Raw genomic sequence first — 21,124 nt, forward strand, 5'->3', positions numbered from 1 at the left:
GTCCTGTCCATTACGTGACACGAGCCCAGGAGGGGCAGGCACAGCTTGGGCTGGGTCTCCACACAGCTCCCAGCCCTATCTCTTCAACCACCAGCATCCCTCCCAAATAATATTCCACGTGAAGAACGCCCTCTCTCTACTACCTGGCACCTCCATATCCCCAGGTAGAGGTCTTCAACTGCCTTTCCTTAGAACCTGCAAGAATAAGAATGCCCCCTCTTTACCTTCTTCCCCTCCTTCCTAATCCTAACATTCAGCCACTCTGTGCTGGCCCTGTGCTGGGAGATGTGGACAACACGGGGCTGAATCAGATACTTCTCTTGCGCATAAAGAGCTGACACTCACTGGGTGGGGAGGAAGGATGAACATTCATGAAGCACCTGCTGTGAATCAGAGAGCCCATGGGCACCTTATTACATCTGTACATTATTTCACCTACACCAGGTTTCTCAGCCTCGCCACTGTTGACATTTGGGGCCGGAGGGTTCTTGGTTGTGGGGAGCTTTCCTGTGTATTGTGGGGTGCTTAGTGCATCCTGGCCTCTGCCCACTTGATACCAGTAGCATCCCTCCCAAATTGTGACAACCAAAAATCCCCTGGGGAGTCAACACACACACACACACATACACACACACACAGTTGACAACCACTGATCTACCATATAATCCTGTGAGTGGGAGTAATTGCCCCCATTTTACAGAGAGGAAAACTGAGGCCCGGGGCAGCTAACTAACTTCCTCAAGGTCACATGCTAAGTGACAGATCCAAAATTCACATCCTAGATGGTGGATGGTACGCTATTTCCACCCCCACTGTGTGCTCAGATGCACGTAACTACTATAGAGAGAAGCATGGCTGTGTTCAGATTGGTGCAGAGTTGGGGTTGTGAGAGGACGAGGGGAGTGAGGCCACTGATAGAACCTTCCTGAGGATAAGGTTGATAAATGTGGGTGTATTTGAAGGGGTGGGGCTTGAGTTTCATGTAGAAGGTGGTCTTAAAAGATGAGCAGGATCTGGAGATGTAGGGGAGTGAGTTGAGGAAAATCATTGAGTCAGAACAAGGAGAGAGGGCTCTCGACCAAACATGGAGTTTGGCTGGAGCCCAGGGTGTGTGATGGGCCTCACTGGAGAGGACTGGGACACCTTCCTGAGAGCGTGATGTCCTTCTGCAGACAGTAGGGAGCCACCAAAGGTTTTGGAGGAGGGGCGAGGCACAGAGCCACACTGCAGGAAGTATAGTATGGCAGGGTTTCCAGGTTCCATGGAGGACCCTTGGGTGTCTGCAGGGCATATAGTTTCAAAACACTCCTATCATCCTTTTGGGTCCTCATGACAGGATGTGGGTTTCAATAGAGTAACCAGGCCCTGCAGGAAGGACCAGTGCCCCAGACTGGGGGCAGCTGTAGGGACCTGGCTACAGGACCTCCAAGTTTTAGCTCACTGAGAGCCCCTCTTTCGTGGAGAAGCACATTCCTCTGAAGGGGAAAGCAAAACGGCCCCAATCAGCCTCCAGAAGTGAGATGTGTTACTGGGGACAGTAGAAGCCTGATTCACCACCGCAGGCCCTGTAAACCTCCAGGCTCACTTTCCAGCCCCCCTGGGAGAACCAGAAGGGCCAAGGTTGCCTCAGGGCTTCAGAGAACTCTGATCCCTCCCACCCACACATGTTTCTCTAGTCTGGTTAATAAGCAGAGAATCCAGGGGACAGGAGGTCACAGGAGCGGGTCTCCCCGCTCGGCAGGAAATCCCTCCAGGGCACCATCGAGAGATGGTTATGACCCTGCTTGGTCCACTTCAGGGATGGGGAGGTTAGTACCATACGATGAAGTCCCCCTGGGAGATTGGCAGAATAAAAGAATGGAGAACACCAGCGTTGGCAAGGATGTGGGTGGTCTCACGCATTGGTGATGGGAATACAAATTGTTAGAGCAGTAGCGGTCAGAATTCAAAATGTGTAAACCAATTGACTAGGGTCCGAGCCCCATACGCAGACACGATCATGTGTGCGCGCAAAGCTACACACTCACGAATGCTCAGTGCAGCGCTGTCTGTAATAACAGACCATTGCAAACAATGGAAATGTCGGTCCATAAGACAATGATGCCACGCAGCATGAAAACCTATACCTAGTAACCAGGTTAAAAAGATGAGATACATCTTTATTTGCCGAGGAAGAAAAATATACCCGATGTATTAAGCAGATTAATGTATATAATATGATTGCACTTATTGGTTTTAGGGGGAAAAACTCTAAAATTTATAACTGCTCAGCTATACTTCAACATGTGGGAAACACAGAGGAAAACAGCCTCATGATTTATGGATCGTGATCACACAAGAAGCCAGAAGACGGTAAAAACATCAGTTTTCCCATCGGATGGCCCTTCAGTGCCCAGGCAGTCGACCTGGAAGGGCGCCCAGGGCTCTTGTCTCCCTGTCCCCACTTCTCTCCTTCCCCAGGTGGCCTGTTCTGCGTCCCCTGCAGCTCCCCTCATGGTGGCCCCGCCATCCGGGTGCTGAGGAGCCCCTAGGCCCCACGTGGTGTCCGGCACACTGCCCAGGCCCCGGCTGTGCTCTCAAGGAGAGATTTTAGGCTGTTCCTCAGAGCAGTGACTTGAAGGCAGACAGGCATCCCTTTCGCTCACGTGGACAGCCTCTCCTAACAGGACTGCAAAGGGGTACGCCACCTCCTACGTCTCTGTCGATTTCCTCGGTTTTGTAAAAAACCTTTCCCAACATAGAGGAGGAGGAACAAGAATGGTGCAGGTGAGAAAATTTCATCCAGCTGTCTATCTATATGGATGTGTGCGTGCACATCAATACATATGTGTAGATATGTACACACTCATATAAATATACACACACGTGTATCTTTATACAGACTGTCTGTATCTATACAGTGAAACGTCGCTTAATGACAGGGATATGTTCTGAGAAATGCATTGTTAGTTGATTTTGTCATTGTGCGAACATCATAGAGTGTACTTACACAAACCCAGATGGTCTAGCCTATACACACCTAGGCTGTGTGGTACTAATCTTATGGGACGACCGTCGTATATGTGGTCTGTCATTGACTGAGATGTCATTATGTGGCGCATGACTGTACATAAATGCTGAGGGAAAGATCTGGAAGGACACACTCAAAATTGCTATAGTAGTGGTGGGAGGGAGCAGTGATGAACGAGGGTGTTTTATGACTGTATATTATGTTTCATTTAGTTAAAAATGCATCCCTGAATTGCATCTAATTGATAATTAGAATAACCATTTTAAAAGACAAAAAACAAAATTCTATTTTTCTTTAATGTTTCTTGTGATCACACTAAAACCTTCCTGCCTGGCACCTCCACCCATGGGCTCTCTTCCCCACTTCAGTTCCCATCATTCTTGCCCTTACCCGTGGGCCGGCCCCTTAGACGTTTGGGACCCACGAGCAGGCCCACCCTACTCCAAAGCCTCCCCTCTCCTGGACCTCCGGACACGTCACACAGCCTCTTCCCTCAGCCATCCTGGCTGCTCACCACAGAGGCCCAGCATTCACCCAGTAAACTGAGCATTCAGCAAGTGGCGGGCCCTGGCTAGGTGCTAGTTACGGGGGTGCATTCGTTCTTAGGAGGACAAAAACACGTCAACAGTCATATTCAGGTGCAAGGCATGTATGCGATGGGGTCACACAAGGGAGCTGCCGAGCCTGTCTGGGCCATGGGAGGAAGCCTTTCCCCACGTGGCCCCCGGACTAAGCCTGGGGGGATGAGCAGGTGTGTGGGCACTCTGGGAAGAACAAATAGCATTGGCAAAGGCTCAAAAGCACAAAGGACCTTGGCACATTCAGCATGTGGCAAACAGTTCGAGATAACCAGAGAGCAGGGTGCATGTGAGGGCTTTGTGGAAACACCATCCTGGGAAGAATGCAAGATGCAACGTAGAAAGGGTCTCACCAACTGTGACTGATTCTCTGGGCCCCAGAGGGCCCTGAAAGGGTTCAGCCGGGGAGAGATGAATCAGATCAGTGTAGGACAGGGGTTCTCAACCAGGGGTGATTTTGTCCCCCTCCCAGAGGACATGCAGCAATGTCTAGAGACATTTTGGGCTGTCAGAACTAGAGAAGGCAAGTGGCATCTAGTGAGTACAGGCCAGAGGAGCTGCAAGCATCCTCTGGTGCACAGGACAGCCCCTCCACAAAGAATTCTCTGGGCTGAGATGTCACTAGTGCCGTGGCTGAGAAACACTGGTATAGAGGGTGGATAGCTCTGGCAGCAGTGGCGAGGATGGATTGCTGTGTGGGGGTGGGGAGTGGGGAAGGTGTGGGGAGGAGAGGTGGGGGCAGGGAGATCTGATGAAAACGTACAGCAACCGCTCAGATGGGAGATGACAAGAGCTTGAGCTAAGACAGGGCAGTGAGAATGGAGAGAGGAATCGGGAGGTAATATAAGGAGTAAAGTGGTAAAACATGGCGATGGATTGGTTATTGTGATAAGGGGGGTAATACAGTGGGGCTGTTATGATACAGGTTAAGCTACCATAACAAAGTGAGCCAAAAATAACGAGAGCTTAAACAAGGTGGATGTTTATTTCCCATCAAACCTGTAATGGTGGCTTGACTACCGAGACCTCATCTATCTAATTGCTCTGTCATCCTCAATCCATGTCCAAAATGGCTGCTCCAGCCCCTGCCTTCACATTCATATTCTAGCCAAAGGAAAGGCAGGAAAGAGCAAGCAAAGGGCTCAGTCCTTCCCTTTAAAGGCATGCCCTAGAAGCTACACACATCACTTCTGCTCACATTCCATTGGCCATAACTTAGTCATGTTGCTGCCCCTCCCTGCAAGGGAAATGGAGTTTGAGCTGAGAGCCATATACAAAATGAAAACTCTTATAACAATAGAAGTAGGGGTGAGCAGCCATTGGAGGCAATTAGCTATCCATGCCACAGGGGATAAAAGAGAAAAAATGAAGGGAAACAGCCAGGTTTTCGGCATGAGCAACTGAGTGGATAGTGGGTATCACTAAGAGGACCAGAGACCATGGGGGTGGTGGCAGCATGGGCAAGGGGGCAGACTCATTTTGGACAGGCTGCATTTGAGCCCTGTGGGACCACAGTGTGGTCTGTCCGGTAGAGTCTGAAATTAGGTCTGAGCCAGTAGAAGGGTCCGGGGTGGGTGCAGAGGTTCAAGAAGCCACAGATAAAGGGGAGATGGCCCAGAAATGGTGCTTTATCTGGAGTCTGTGAGCCCCACCCATTAGAGCAGGCCTAGGGTCCTAAGAGGAAGATGCAGCCTACAAATTCCCTGAAATTGTGTGTCAAAGTATGTGGACACATGTTCTGCTTGTGCACTTTTCCGGGTAGACAGCTTATGATTTTCATCAGATTCTCAAGGGGCCTGGGGAAGACAGAGGTAAGAGGAGGGTTAAGAATGGCGGCCTGAGACCCCTTGATATTACTGAGGCAGGCAGAGGAAGAGGAGCCAGCTGAAGGGACCAAGAAAGAGCAGTGAGGGAGGTCGTAGGAGCATCAGAACACAGCATTGTAGGGTGGGGGGCGGGGGGAGGGTAGAGTTTAAGAAGAATGTGGTGGTCGATGGATGAGGCCCATAGGGTCTTAGGAAGCCCACGGCAAAGGCATGGTCAGTGGTATGGAGGGGACTGGAAAGAGCAGGTGTAGGAGGCAGGGTCCTGGAGCGAAGGATTAGAGGGAAGGCCAGTTCCAGAGCAGACACAGGGCTCTGTAGGATGGCAGAGGATTAAACACGTCTATAGGCTGAGTGGAAATGTGCAGCAGAGAGAGAGTGGGTGATACTTTCTTCCTGAAACAGGCTCCTGACACCAACCTCAGCACTCGAGAGTGGTCCCAGCAGCAGGCGCAGAAGTGTTCATTGTCACAGAAAGGACTCAAGCTTCTGGAGTGCTTTCTAGCTCTGCCTGTCACTGGCCGGGTGCTGGGGAAGTTAATCCACATCTCCAAGCTTCTTGTCCCCATGGTGCGAACTCAGATAACAACCTGCCTGATGTAAATGATGAAAGGATTAGAAGAAAAATCATGGGTGACATGTCCAGCTCAGGTCCTGATCGCAGTAGATGCTCAGTAAGTGGGAGGACCCTTCTCCCTTCCGCATCCTCCTCTTCTTATAGTATTGTCGCTTTTTAGTTCACAGGAAAAGGGCAGTCTTTGAGGAAACTTTATAACCTTCCTGCTTGTCCCAGAAAGGCAGAATTTGGTCTATTTAAAGTATTGCACATCAGCCTCATGTGGGAAGAATGAAGTCAGAAACACTAAAATTATATAGGACAATAATAATGGGACAAATAAGCAGACAGTCACCTTCTTAAAATCCCCAGTGGCAGCTCCCAGACTCATCTCCATCCATACCCAGTTATTAGTGGTGTTTCTCCAAAGACAAGTGTCACAAGATCGCCCTTTGTCCCCAGCATTCCGTTCCTGATGATGTTGGTGATGTGTTCAGAGTCATGAGTGCTCCAAGGAGGATGTTGGGTCGTCAAGGCTGGGAGCAGGGGGTGGAGGACAAAGGATTTCACACGTGAGAAAGCAATCTTCAAACAAACAACCCAATTAACAGGTGGGCAAAGAACTTGAGTAGACATTTCTCCAAGGGAGATATACCAATGGCCAATAAGCACATGAAAAGATGCTCAACATCACTAGTCATCAGAGAAACACAAATCAAAACCACAATAAGATGCCACTTCACAGCCATTAGGATGGGTACTACCCAAAGAATAGAAAATCGCAAGTGTTGGTGAAGATGTGGAGAAATTGGAATGCTTGTGGATTGCTGGTAGGAATGTAAAATGGTGCAGCTGCTGTGGAAGACAGTATGGCAGTCCCTCAAAAACTTAAACATAGAATTACCGTATGATCCAGCCATTCTGCTTCCAGCTATATACCTGAAAAAATTTAAAGCATGGATCAAACAGATATTTGCGCACCTATGTTCATAGCGGCATTATTCACAACAGCCAAAAGGTGGAAGCAGCCCAAGTGTCCATCAACAGATGAATGAATAAATAAAATATGATATGTACATATAATAGAATATTATTCAGCCTTAAAAAGGAAGGAAATTCTGACACATGCTACAACATGGATGAACTTTGAGGACATTATGCTAAGTGAAATAAGTCAGTCACAAAAGGACAAATACTGTAGGATTCCACTTATGTGAAGTACTTAACGTATTCAAATTCACAGAGACAGAAAGTAGAATGATGGTTGCCAGGGGCTGGGAGAAGGACTGGGGAGTGAATGCTCAGTGGGTACAGAGTTTCAGTTTGGGGAGATGAAAAAGTTCCGGAGATGGATCATGATGATGGTTGCACAACAATGTGAATGTACTTAATGCCAGTGAATTGTACACTTAAAAATGGTTAAAATGTAAAATTTATGTAGTGTGTATTTTACTACACATACACACAAAAGCAATCCTCAGATCAAATTATGCTGGAGAGAGCTGAGGATCACTGTTTAACTGGTGAAATGTTTTTCTATGAAATTAAAAATTAGGCTTTTCTGAAAATACTATCAAAAATAAAAAAGCACAGCAACCCAGTCTCAGTAAGCTAGTTCCTGGTTCACCTGCACATAGACAGGTCATTGAACCCACCCCTGCTCTGGGCTGACCCAGCTCCCCGCGCTCAAGAGGCGTGTCTGAGTCTTTGAGGAAGGCTGGCCTGTTTCTGAGTAATGGGAATATGAGTCAATTTTTCCTCTTCTATAATTTTGACTTTTATATATTTTCCACATTTTCAGTAATTGATGTGATAATTTTTATCTTGAAGAAAACATTCCCATTCTCTATAAATTCTCCATATTTAAATTCTCTATATTTTAAAGACTCCATCCTCCAAGCTGGCCCTGGCCTCAGGGTTTCTCAAGACGGACCTCCACTGCCCAGGCTTAGCCCCCAGAGAGAAATTCTCTCCCAGGTGAGTCGTGCTGGTAGGATCAGTGGGATGGGCTAGGATCACAGTCTACATGAACAAATGTCCCAGCAAACCTATGTGGCTGTCAGCTGGGCTCCCGGAGGGCTCTCTGTTGGGGGTCTGCAGGGGCACACTGGGATGAGCTTCAGCCCTGACCCTCGGAGCTCAGGGGACTGAGACACATAAACAGCGAACTTAAAGTGCCCCAATCTAACATCGGTCCTGACCTCACGCAAGCAGTGTGTCCTGAAAGGAAAGAGGGAAAGGAGGAGGTTGGGCCAGCCAGGATAGATCAAGGAAGGCACGATGCCAGGCTTTGGAGGACGAATGGGATTCTGAAAGGGTTTGAAGGGGTGGGCGGGCATTCCAGGCAAGGGTCACAGGGGAGGCAGAGGCCCAAGGTGAGAATGGGTGCTGTGTTTGCAGGGAGAGAATTTTACAGGTAACTGGATTGTGAAGCCCTGGTATGCTGCGCTGAGAAACTTGGGCTTTTTTCCATAGGTGACTGGGAACCAGGAAGGGTGGTGGTCACTATTGTTTCATTTATTTTATCAAGAGACCAGCCCACCTGGATCGAGAGGCCTCCACATCTGCCTTCTCGTCCCCCCAGCCTTGAGGACAGTCTGAGCCCGACCGGTGGCTGTCCCAGGACCTACAGATTGTCTCAGGTAAGCTGCCAAGTGTGTTTTTAAACATTGTTTTTCAAAGAGCCCATCCATCTTTTCCCCTCAAAGAGATGCAGAGAGTGTGAAAATAGACAGTTAACAGATGGGGGTGGGTAAGGGGGGGAGGCTGGTTGCCGGAAGAAGAGGGAAAAGTTCTCTTTGGCCTAAAGTAATTAATTCAAGTTATATTTAATTGCACATTTTAATATGAGACTTCCAAATTTTATGCCACAATAAAACAGAGCAGCCTTTGAAATGATTAAACTAGCAGCTTCTTAGTGCTCACGGCTGGAGCAGCTTCCAGAGCGTCAACACACCTAATTAAAGGTCAGAGACAAGTGCTGCCAGAGCTGCTGTGCTTTCCTTAATTACTACATGAATGAACAGGTCTGTTTTGAATGCCCTACGTGACTGAAGTTTGCTCAGAAACACAGGGGCACGTGGGCTAAATCCAGGGAGCCCCATTCTTCCCCTGCTCCCCACTTTGAGAAACCTGCCTCGCTCATCAACCCCTCTGCAAATTCCTCTCAGTGGACAACCCAAAAAAGGAATAGGAAAATGCTGTTAGCTAGATAAACAGATTCAAGAAAGACATGGAAGGCTAGGAGCCCAGCACATGGACCTTAGCAAGTCACTTCCTCCTCTGGGTATCAGTTTTCCCATCCATAAAGTGGGGGCATTACACGAGATAACCAATTTTGACAGCCTATTATTCTATGAAAAAATCATAACTTTTACCTCATCTCATCTGATAAAGGAGAAGAAAAGGACGGAGGGCAGGAAGGAGAGAGACAGGCAAAATTTGTTCAAAGTTCATATCTGCATCCACCTTGAGTAATTTCAGGACCTCTTGTTTCCTTGCACTGCCCACCCCACACATGTCAGCACCCAGACCAAACAGCTGTTGAATAAATGCTAAATGAGACCATCCTTCTGGCCCCCTTCCACCGTGTAGGCGCCTAGAGTGAACCAAGATGGCGGCCCCCGTTGATCTGGAGTTGAAGAAGGTAAAAGAGAGTCTTGAGCAGGCAAAGGCGTCTCTTAGGAAGCTGAGGGGACTGTGGGTGAGAATTTCGAGTGAAGCGTGAGTCCTGCAGAAGTAAGGAGGCTCCAGGGGCCTGGGAAATGGTGTCCCCTGGCTCTCCTTAGGCGGGGAAGGAGGCAGGGTCTCTTGCAGGATGGGAGCCCGTTGGGCTGGGTCCAGTTAATGCTGTGGTCAATCGCTGTCTTGTCCCCTTGTTCCCAGCTCCAGAGCCTTTTTCACTGTGCTTGGAGCAGTCAGGGACTCAGTCGCATAGTAAGACCCGCAGAGAGCATTTCAAATTGGAGCCCCTTCAGACGCCTTGCCCGAGCTCAGGCAGCTCTGATTCTGCCTTCTCATTTGCTCTTAAAAACTCCAAGTCCAGCCTGTGTTTTTAGGTCACTTATTCCATCCCATACCTTGAAAGGTCACAGTACCCACGGTTCAGAAAGTCAGACACTCTCGTAGCAATGTTCATCTCAGGCCTTGGCCCCCTACTCCCTTTTCTTAAGGACTTGTCAAAAAAAGAAATAAGTCCAGTAAAGTGTCCCAAATAAAATCAGCATCAGAAGGAACAGGTTTCTCTCCTTGTTCAAACAATTGCTTATAAATGTGTTATTACCCAGAAACGTTTTGACCACCTAAGAGTGGTCAGAGTTCCCACTCCACCGCCGACTTAAAACCTCTGCTTTCTTGGGGGGATTAGGAGGAATAGGGATTGGAAAGGACCCTAGACCTCGCTGAGTTTAAATCTATACTTTTCTAGAAAAGGAAACTGAATTCCAGAAAAGTCTCAGTCCGAGGTTGAGATTCGAATTCGGTATGCTCTGTCTTACGCCACACTTTTTGGCTATTAGTTTATGTTCTTCAGAAGAGCTACATGTTACTTCTTAAGACTGCCTTCTGGTCAACCTTTGCATAAGAAATAAGACAGCTGAAATAGCTGTTGCTCATTAATAAATGAAGCTGTTTGTTATTTCTTGGAAGGGAAAAAAATGCTAAATGATAGGGATGACCCTAGGCTCCACTGTCAGAGCCATCACCGGAATCCTTGGAGTGACAGACTGTACTCTCCAGCATTGGCCATTTCCCTACGGGCAAATTAAGGGAAGTGGCTGGGCCTTGATTCTGACAGCAGAGGACTCTGAAGACGGGATGCCACGAGGGTGCTTGTTACAGCTGGGCACGCAGAACGAAGGTGGAATAAACAAGTGGTTAACAGTATGGATGGAGACCAGATGACAAAGAGGAGAGAGCTGGCATCAGGGCCAAATAGGGATGACACCTGGGCTCTCCCCCTGCTCTGATCCACCCACCCCATCCCTCCTTCGAGGCGTTTCCTTATATCTAGGCTACAGTCCTGGTCCTCAGGACTGGTGACTCTGGGTAGATCACTTTCGTAGTCATGTCAGGGAATGTGCATCCATCCATCCACCCATTCATCTACTTGTGTATTTATTCTTATCCCTCCTGGCTCCAGAAAGGATTTGAGGAAGCTCAAATAAAATGCAACAAAATAACATAAGTTATAAGCAGGAAGGAAGGAAAACAAAAGTGAAAGACTAAAGGGATCCAGGAGCAAAAGTGAAAGTGTACACCTCAAAATTTGTTTTGTGGTCATTCATCCCACTGTACACGTGTGATTGATGTACTTTTCTGTTTGGATATATGAATGGCAATAACAAAATCCATTTTCGTAAAGGGGTCGACTAGGATGGCATGCAGCTTGGCCCTACTCTTCTCTCTTCCCCCATCTGAAATGCACACATGAGTCTGGAGCTGCGGCAGCCGTGGGACCAGATGCCACAGGTCACAGATGGTGGAGTAAAACAACAGTTGGAATCGGAGACATCGATGACGCTGTGGAGTCCCTGCACCGCCCCTGGATGGTCTGCCTCTGCGCTCATCAGCATGTGAAGAGGACCGTCTCCGACTTGACTAGACCAAGGTCTCGGCGATTCTATTACATGTGGCCAATTGCAATTCTGATCCAGAAGGCAGCTGAAGCCAAGGACTCCATGAAACTGCCTAGGGAGAGAGCAGAGATTGAGAAGGGAGGAGGGTGTGGACAGACGCTCTGGGGGCTGTCGGCCTTTGATGGATGGAGAGGGGAGTCTGAGCCTCCCCTGGCAGGGAAACCGAGGGGAGACAACCGGAGAGGTAGAGAAGGGGAACCTTGCCAAAGTGGGCCACGCATTTGCCTCTAAGCTTTCCAGCAGGCAGTGAGAAAAAGGAAACCCAGTCTGTTCTTACCATGAGATACAAAGACCAGTGGTTGAGTAGGAGGGTCAGTAACGCTGGGCTGGAGACCAGATGAGCATTCCCCCAAGGGTCTTCGCACAGTGGACACTTTGTCACTCAGTCCAAAGGTCCTCAGCAACAACATCCTAACAACAGACGAAGTCATGTGCTTTCAGGGTTTCTTACCACATCCGTCCATGTGAGCCGATGGGATCACCATCAAAGAGGAAGCAAATTCTAGGGAGGGCCCAGTATATGTGGCCCAGACCCCAGCTCTCTGTACCTCTACCTTGTTTAAGGGACATATTTGAGTCTATCAGGAGGAGGCCATGAGCCACAATCTCTTTCCAGCAAAAGTCCCTAAATATTGTTCCTCTCACTGGGGCTTTTAAACAACATTGGTGGCCTTGAGGCCAACCCTACTCTCTCAGCCAAGCGTCCGGGTGCAGGGCTTCTCTCCAGAAAATATAGACCCACCCACGCTGGAGTTGACCCCTTATGAAATGAAGTTGCCTGAAAAGGGAGAGTCTTAAATGCCCAACAAAGGAACCATCTGGTTAATCTGAGCAAAAGCAGGAATTCCTCAGGAAGAAAAGAAGATACCAGAATTGATTTTCAACTGGCATGTAAGTGACATCCCATAACTCCATCTATAAACCATTCCAAAGGGCTGGGCTCTATTTAAGAGGCTGGCACTGCAGGCCTGTCAGGAAGATGATGTGCTTGGCAAGCCGTGCCACCCGTGATGGGGATGGGTCCGTGTGAATCAGCCCCACTTCTCCCACAGGCACCTCCTCAGTGAGGGAGGCCTGGTCGGGGGTGGGGTGGGCAGCCGAGCAGGGACCTCCATTGCTCCACTGGCTCCCTCATCCAATCTCTGAGCTGCCCAGGCTGCTCTGGTCTCCCTGCTGCCTCAGCCTCGGTGATAACTCAAGGGTTGTGTGGTCCAGGAGTCCCATGGAGACAGAGAAGATCCTCGAGTTCACAGAGAAGTCTTCCCCGATACTAGGGGCATGTGGATGTCTATGGCATTGAAAGGAAACTTCTCTCTTTACAGTTGAAAGAACTGAATCCACAGAGGAGGAGAACTTGCCCAGGGTCATGCAGTGAGGGGCACAGCCACGTCACGAGTCCACACACACTCTCTTGCTCTCTGTCTCTATCTCTCTCTTGCTCTCTCTCTCTCACTCATGCTCTCTCTCCAGGAAGTACTTGAACTCAACAGATCTGACCCCAGCTACAAAAGCACCTGCTGGCCTGACCAGCCTGCCCAGATGCTACCAGGGAGAGGCCAAGCATCACTGTCCCATGGGTGCCCAGGGACCTCCCCGATGTACCAAACCCTTACACAGAGCTTTGCAGGTCACAAAGCACTATCTCACCCATGTCTCACCTGGTTGTTCCAAGAACGCCTGTACCCAGCCATCAGCAGGGATGAGAGCGGGGCCGCAGTAACCCAGGGCACCCCTTGTTCTTGCACTAGGAAAAGTGAGATTCCATGCTTGGGGCCAGAGGATGAGCTTTCTCTTTGTGGGCAGGGGCAGCGGCTCACCGCTGCGGACACGCAGGCCGCGTTCCCAGTTAGCAGGGAGCCTTGGGCCCAGCCCAGCACGGACTGAACCAGCAGCTCCAAGAGAGCCTCACCAGGCTCCCCTCCAACCAGGAGTCATGAGAACAACCAGCGCAAACGCGTTTCTGCAAAGCATGGTATGGGCAGTTGGAGACACACGGGGACAGGGACACTGGGCAGGCACTTCCATGAGTCTCCACCTGTTGTGGGGAAGGCCCTTTCTGTAGCCGCTTAAGTGTGAGAAGGGAGATGGGCAGGGTCAGCCATTCAAGTGCAGCCTGGGGGTGGGGGGAGGCACAGGTGATAGGGATGTGTCTTTGAAAGGATAGAGGTAGATGGACAAGGGAGGGAAAGTGATTCGATTCAGGACCTAGACTCTGGGTTCCTGTAGCCTCAGGGTGGGAAGGACCTCCTGGTCCAGACCGTCTGTAAAATGGGGACACTTGGGCTCAGGGAGGGGAAAGAATTCACTCAAAGTCACACAGCTGGGCAGTAGCAGAGCAAGGATTTGATCCCTGGGAGGGGGTCACTAGGTATCTAGATGAAGGGGCACAGGGAGCTGGGACAAAACCAGACACACACTCTGGCCAGGGGCCAGCCCTGTATGGACTGCATGTGAATCTAAGATTGAGCTTTCCCAAAGCAATCTGGGAATATAAAACCCCAGGAGGCCTCTGCAGGCCAGTGAGAGGCCCCGCTCCCTGGAAACAGCAAGCTGTAAAAAGCCGGCTGATGGGCGGCCTGGTTTATGTATGTTTGAGCACGTAGACTGACCCCAGGGCATTAAGCACCCACGCCAACACAATGCCTGCAAATCGTCCTTCCACTCAGCACAGGTCAGCTCACCAAGGCCATGGCCAGTGTCTCCAGTGGCCAGTGCCTGGGCAGCAGGTTACACCCATATCCACCCAGTTCAACCCAGGGCAGGGCCGATTAATCACAGGCCACGTGAGGGAGAAGGGATCTTAAAGAGCATTTACCAGCCTCACGCCTATCTCCACCAAATGCTGGAATTCCTCCCATCTTAGGGTTGCTTGGCCACAGCCCGAACTCCTCCTGAGACAGCTCCCAGACCCACGTGGTTGCCCACTCCAAGCCTGGGCAGCGCTGACCACGTTCTTCCTCGGATTCAGCCAGAATCACCTCCTCGACCCTCATTGTGTTTCCTGCCAGTTGGTCCTCATTCTGTCCCTGGAAACCACATGGAATGAATCCTTCCTCTTCTCCATACCTACTTTTTAACTGGTTAAACACAGTGACCAGCACCTCTGAACGCCCTCTGTTCCGGGATGAACATCCTGGCTCTCACAACCAGTTCCCATACGACCGGACTCCAGTCCTTCACCCAGCTCCCCACTCCCGCCCTCTGTCCTGGTTCTTTTCTACTAAACTCTCTCCACTTGATTAATTGTGGCTCCCCAAGATGGAACGTAACATTCAGGCTGAAGGCCAACATCTCAAATCCTCCTCCTTCTAGAGACCTAAGAAGGTGGCTCCTCCACATGCCCCTTCTCCTTCCTGTCCTCTGTGTTTGGACATGCTGATCTGAGCTTCAGAGACCCAGACAGAAAGGCCGCACTCGTTCAGAGAGAGCAAAGCAATGGGCACCTGTGCTCATCATGAAACGTGTGTGGCAAGTCCTGATCTTTGCAAAACCTTAATAAGGAAGAATATTTAACTCTCTAAAGGGCAATGGGGTCAGGGGTGAAGTCCCCCAACAGCACAGCATGTGTTGGTGTTAACCTGTGTCAGGTCTCATTCTGGGGCCCAGCTTATATGTTACATAGTCACTCAGGTGAGAGTAACTCTGAACCCTGCTGTGCCCTGTACCAGCAGAAAGACCACTTCATAGAGACCTTTTAACCCCAAGAAGCCCAGGTAAGGAGATCCACACATATAGAATCACAGTAAAATGTGCTAGATGCTGTAATTCAGAACGGACATGGGAAAGCTTGGTTTCCTATCGGTGCTGTAACCAATTACCACAAACCCAAAAGCGGTCTCCCTGAGCTAAAATCAAGGTGTCAGCAGGGCTGGCTTCCTTCTCGAGGCTAGGAGAGGATCCATTTCCTTGCCTTTTCCAGCACCTGGAGGCTGCCTGCATTCCTGGGCTCACGGCAACCCCTCTCTCCATCTCCAAAGCCAGCCTCGTTGTGGCCTCTTTAAATCTCTCTCTCTCTACTCCTGCCTCTTTCTTTGACTTAGAAAGACCCCTGTGATCGCACTGAGTTTACCTGGATGATCCAGGATGATCTTCCCATCTCAAGGTCCTTACCCTAACCACCTCTGCAAAGTCCCTTTTCCATGTAGGATAACATAGTCGCATATTCAGAGGGGATTAAGACATGGACATTTTTGGTTGGCATTATTCTGCCCCCAACAGGGAACAACTAACTCTGCCTGTGGGAAGACACATTACATTTCAATGGATCCTTTAAGGCTTTGCAGGAGTTTTATACAGGAGTGCCCTGGCATGAAAGGGAAAAGGGATAGAAAAGAAGTGTGTGCTTCCACAAGGCATAGAAACAAGAAAGCATGGCTAGTTTTTGTCTCTCTCTTTTTTTTTCTTTGACTGCTTGCTTTTCTTTTCCAGAAAGATCCAGGCTCTGCCTGATTGCCTCCAGGGTTGTGAGGCTCACTACCATTCAAGGCAGCTCATTTCTTCCTATCAACAGCTCTGAACAGAGAAGAATCTTCCTTATATTGAACCCTGATGTTTTCATCATCACTGGAAATGTTAATAGATTGCATGGTGCAAAGGAGTTCCTTTATTGGGCTAGAACGGGGTGCTGGGCAGTGGGAGGGTCATGGCACACAGGGGTCTGATACACACAGGAGGTTCTCTGACGCTCATCCTTGGATGGACTGTGTTCCACCTAAACGCTCCTGGGCACGTCGCCAGGCCAATAACTTATTAGAGCGATAATACCATTCCCAAAGATGGACGGTCTACAGAATTTCATTGATGCCATCTCCTCTTCTCCTGTCCTACAAATCAACTGAACTAAGGCTTGAACTAAACTTGAACTAAGGCTGAATTTGAACTTGAGCTTGAAGGGACAACAACTCAGACATAGACATTTTCCATTTCTCTTTTGGTGTCACCGTGAACATAAATTGCTAGGGGTTTGGAACCAGGAGGAGACCCAACTCTCTGCCTTCTGTCCAAGATAAGCAGGCCTTGGTCCGGTGGTCCCTACTGTGGAGGGGGGAGAGGGGAGAGCCCTGGACTGTGGGGCCTGTGAAGGGAGGACAGTGCTGTGGGAGAGGCCTCCCGAGAAGACGCATCCTGCATCCCTGTTATCTCCCGGCATCCTCTGTTGACGTCCTTCGTTCCAGCGTCTCCTCTGTGACAGGTGGCACTATTCTTGGTTATGCTCTGGGGTGTGCAGGCAATGGAGTGGACACCACCTCGCCCTCATGGTGTGCCAACCACAAGGGGACCCTTCAAAGCTGAACAGAGCTTCAGTCTGCAACACATTTTTATATCCATTGCCTTCTTTGATTCTTATAACAACCCAGTGAGGATGGGAAAACTGAGTCAGTGGCAGAGCTGGGACCCATATCTGGGAGCAACTCTCTGCCATTCTCACCATGCGAGGACACCTCCCGTGGGCCCTGGGTCACTCCTGCTGGGTCAGGGCTGGGCCTTGGTCAGCAATGGCCTACACTTAGATTTCTACCTCCTTTCTCACTTTTCCTCTCCCTCTCAACTACCTCTCTCCACATCCTTTATTCTTCCATATTCCTACCTCTTTATTCTCTCTTCTTTTCTCCTTCTTATCAGCCAAGGTTCCCACAGACAATGCTTGGCCCTCAGGGAGCCACACTAGGCCTGAGGGACTAGAACCCCTTGGTGTCTACAACCACAACCATGAGTGTCCGCCTGGTGTTGCGTCCTCCTGATCAGCAGGTCCCGGGTTGGGCAGCTGACCCATGCATACCAGGAGAAGCCATGGGGGAGGAGGCCTGGAATGGCTCTAGGCCAGAAGCCAGGAGACCTGAGCTCACATGACAGCTCAGCCAATTATAACCTTACGCACATTACTGTCCCACTCAGGACCTCAGTTTTTTCATCAGTAAAGTGAGATAATAATACCTACCTCCCAGGGCAGGAGGGTTAGGAAAATTGATGTCATAGTGCCAGGCATGTATGAGATGTTTAATAAAGATTGGTGGAAAGCGGTAGCAGCTGGAACACAGAACCCTCCCAAGGGTTGGACTTGAAAACATCAATCTCTGTGCTGGAGCAATAAAAGGCAGGAGGCAGCTGAAGCATTGGCAGAGGTGGAAGGGAATGGAGGAAGGGTGTCACTGGGCAGAGGCTGTTCATTGTTTTTTCCCCTGGGCATCGCGGGCTCCGGTACTCTGGATCCAGCCACTGAACTCAATTAATGCTTGTCTCTTTATGTTGTTGATAAAATCATCTTGTAACATTCCAGATGCCTAATAAGGGTGTGTGCAGCTACTGGGCAGTGAGTCCTGGAATCTCCCCGCCTTCAGCACACCTTGGTAGTAATGGTGATTTTTAAAAGCTGGGAAGCCCAGAGTGAATTCTCCCAAAACAGACTTGGTCAGTCCCAACGTCAGCAGAGATTCAGAGCCCAACCTGCAGTGGTTCCAGAAAGAGAAGCCAATGACAACACACAGTGGGGGTGCAGCAGGGAGACCCAAAGCGCAGGAGGAACCCAGGACCCAGGACAAGGAAGACCCAGTTTTGCCCAGGGAAAGTCAAAGAAACTTCCAGAGCTGGAAACGTGGAAAATAGAAATGGATGGACTTTCAGTTAAGCATGCAAACGGAACCTACCCAGTTGTCTCCTCTCCCTCCTGGGATCCCACTGAGACATAGGAAAGGAATTGAAATGGTGTAAACCCACATCACAGGGAAAGGGAGAGGATTCTCAGAGGGCTGGAGATTTCAGCAAGTTTATGGAACAGAACAGTGGGAGGTAGGTGAGGAAGAGGAAGCCAAAGCCGGCGTGAGAAGAGAGATCCCATTTTCTTAACAGAGCCCTAGAAAGGCTTGAAAATCGGTTACACCAGGTACAGCGCAGGACAGGTGGGAGATGTGTGCGTAACACCAGGGCATTATGTGAAAGCTGGTCTGTGGAACGGCTGCCGCTGCTTCCATCCCCAGGAAAACAAACAAGTCATTTAAAGAAACTACAAGGTAGGTCCTAGAGAAAACAACCCTCACAAACACTCGGGCTTGCAGAGGTTCACAGTGTAACACTCAACTTGCTGCCTCAGACCCTAAAATGAAGCTCGCCAGGCAACAGCGCTTGCCCGTGTGCACAAAGCTGCCAACATTGGTTACTTTTACTGCCTCACTTTTAAAATACAAACCGATAACCAAGGATTTAAGGGAAGCAAGCGACAAACAACAACAAAAATCTCAGAGAAAACAGATATAGCTCAGAAAGTAGAAAGGAACTTTAAAGACTACAAAATTTTAAACTCTAGTATCCTAAGAAAAATCCAAAACAGACTGCATCCATAAAACAAGAATAAGAGTCTATAAAAAGGAACAGTTAAAGAATAGGGGTTACAGAAATTTAAAACACAATTGCAGAAATTAAAATTTTAATTAGATTGCTGGAAGATAGAGTTGAGGAGTCTCCAGAAAGTAGGAAAGAGAAATTAAAAAGACAAGAGAAAAGAGAAGACAAAAAGGATTAAAGGAAAGGAGAAGAGGTCAGCCCGGTGGCATAGTGGTTAAGTTTGCACACTCTGCTTCAGTGGCCCAGGGTTCACAGGTTCAGATCCTGGGCGTGGACCTAGCACTGCTTGTCAAGCCATGCTGTGGCAGCATCCCATATAAAATAAAGGAAGATTGGCACAGATGTTAGCTCAGCAACAATCTTCCTCAAGCAAAAAGAGGAAGATTGGCAACAGATGTTAGCTCAAGGCCCATCTTCCTCACCGGAAAAAAAAAAAAAAAGGCAAGGAGAGGAGAAAAATTTATCAAGGAAACAGTATAAGAGAACTTCACAAAACTTAAGGACACAAGTCTCCACAGGACTCTGGATGTCTCCAGCTGTGTGGATGGAAATAAAGAGTGATACATGGCACATTATATTGAAACCAGAACGCAAAGGACATAGAGAAGATCCTAAAGTATTCCAAAAAGAAAAAAATGAGTCGACTATAAATAATAACAACAAATTCCCATCAGAAATCTTGGTGGGAGAAGATCATTTGGATTTGGAATTCTATTCCCAACTAAACTAGCGATCGAGTGTGAGAGGAGAATAAAGAAAGACAATTTCAGGCAAGGACTCAGAAAAGAGATGCCCTCTGTATCCCTCTCCTAAGCAGTCATTGAATGAGGGAGTAAACGAAGAGAAAGACATGGAATAGGAAAGAGCAGAAGGAACCAAGGGAAGCCGTGGAGAGAAACTCCAGCAAACAGCTGGGGAGCAGGCCCAGTGGTTTTTAGAAATTCCAGAAAAAGGAAAGATGTGCTTGAAAGGAAATGTAATGTAATGTTTGACACTATACTAAACAATATTTCAAAGGAACAATGACGTCAACTCCTTTTTATTCATTTTCAAGATTTTCAACAATCACTAAAATTTTAATTATGATCAGAGAGTATAAAGGTCATCAGTCTTGACAGAAACTGGAAGGTAGAGGGCAAAGGAGAGCTTGGGACAAAAAGGAGCACTGACGTCAACTTACAGAGAACGTCGTTAGTAGAGACTGTCTATTGTCAATGGAACAAGATATAAAAGTAAAATTTTAAGTCACAAATGTAATCCTTAGATAACTATATGGCACTAGAACTTTAAAGTTGAATCATAGTTGACTACGTTCTGGGCCATAAAACAAGTCTCAAAAATGTTCAAAGAATTGTGATCATACAGACCACAACTGAGTTAGAAATCAATAGTAGAAAGGTTAAAAAAATTGGAATACTCTAGAGTAAGGGGCCGGCCCAGCGCAGCAGTTAAGTTCAAACGTTCTGCTTCTCGGCGGCCCAGGGTTCGCTGGTTTGAATCCCAGGTGCGGACACGGCACCGCTTGGCAAGCCATGCTGTGGTAGGTGTCCCACGTATAGAGTAGAGGAAGATGGGCACGATGTTAGCTCAGGGCCAGTCTTCCTCAGCAAAAAGAGGAAGACTGGCAGCAGTTAGCTCAGGGCTAACCTTTCTCAAAAAAAAAAACAATTGGAATAAAAAGCACACTTCTAAATAACTCAGTTCAAAGAAAAAATCATAATGGAAATGAGAAAATATAGAAGTGAACGATAATAGAGAATTAGCACTAACAGCAATACCACAGGTTAACACGGGCACTGCTCAGAAAGAGGAACTTAGGGGACATTCACATCCTGAAAAAGAAGAAAGAATGACACTTAACAGGCTACGTATCTCACCTAAGAAGTCACAAGGAAAAAAACAACTAAATAGACTTAAAGAAAGTAGAGGTGGGGGGCCGGCCCCGTGGCCAAGTGGTTAGGCTTGTGTGCTCCACTTCGGCAGCCCAGGGTTTCTCCGGTTCAAATTCCAGGCGCGGACATGGCGCCGCTCATCAGGCCATGCTGAGGTGGCATCCCACATGCCACAACTAGAAGGACCCACAACTGAAATATACAGCTATGTACTGGGGGGCTTTGGAGAGGAAAAGGAAAAATAAAATCTTTTAAAAAAAAAAAAGAAAGAAAGTAGAGGGAGGAAATCAT

General features: G+C 48.6%; 1 long non-coding RNA gene across 3 annotated transcripts; it reads left to right on the forward strand.

Annotated features, from left to right (window-relative positions):
* Window positions 1–6,441: 6,441 nt before the first annotated feature.
* Window positions 6,442–16,197, forward strand: LOC102149024 (uncharacterized). 3 transcript variants are annotated; one of them, XR_002801811.2, is made up of 6 exons: window positions 6,442–6,578; window positions 7,853–7,944; window positions 8,498–8,609; window positions 9,562–9,613; window positions 11,330–12,494; window positions 16,032–16,197. It is a non-coding gene; the product is annotated as an uncharacterized lncRNA (long non-coding RNA). The 3 variants fall into 3 exon arrangements; XR_002801812.2 differs by lacking the exon at window positions 11,330–12,494; XR_288790.4 differs by lacking the exon at window positions 9,562–9,613.
* The last annotated feature ends 4,927 nt before the right edge of the window (window positions 16,198–21,124 follow it).

Source organism: Equus caballus, chromosome 19 (assembly GCF_041296265.1).
Source record: "Equus caballus isolate H_3958 breed thoroughbred chromosome 19, TB-T2T, whole genome shotgun sequence".
Lineage (NCBI taxonomy): Eukaryota > Metazoa > Chordata > Mammalia > Perissodactyla > Equidae > Equus > Equus caballus.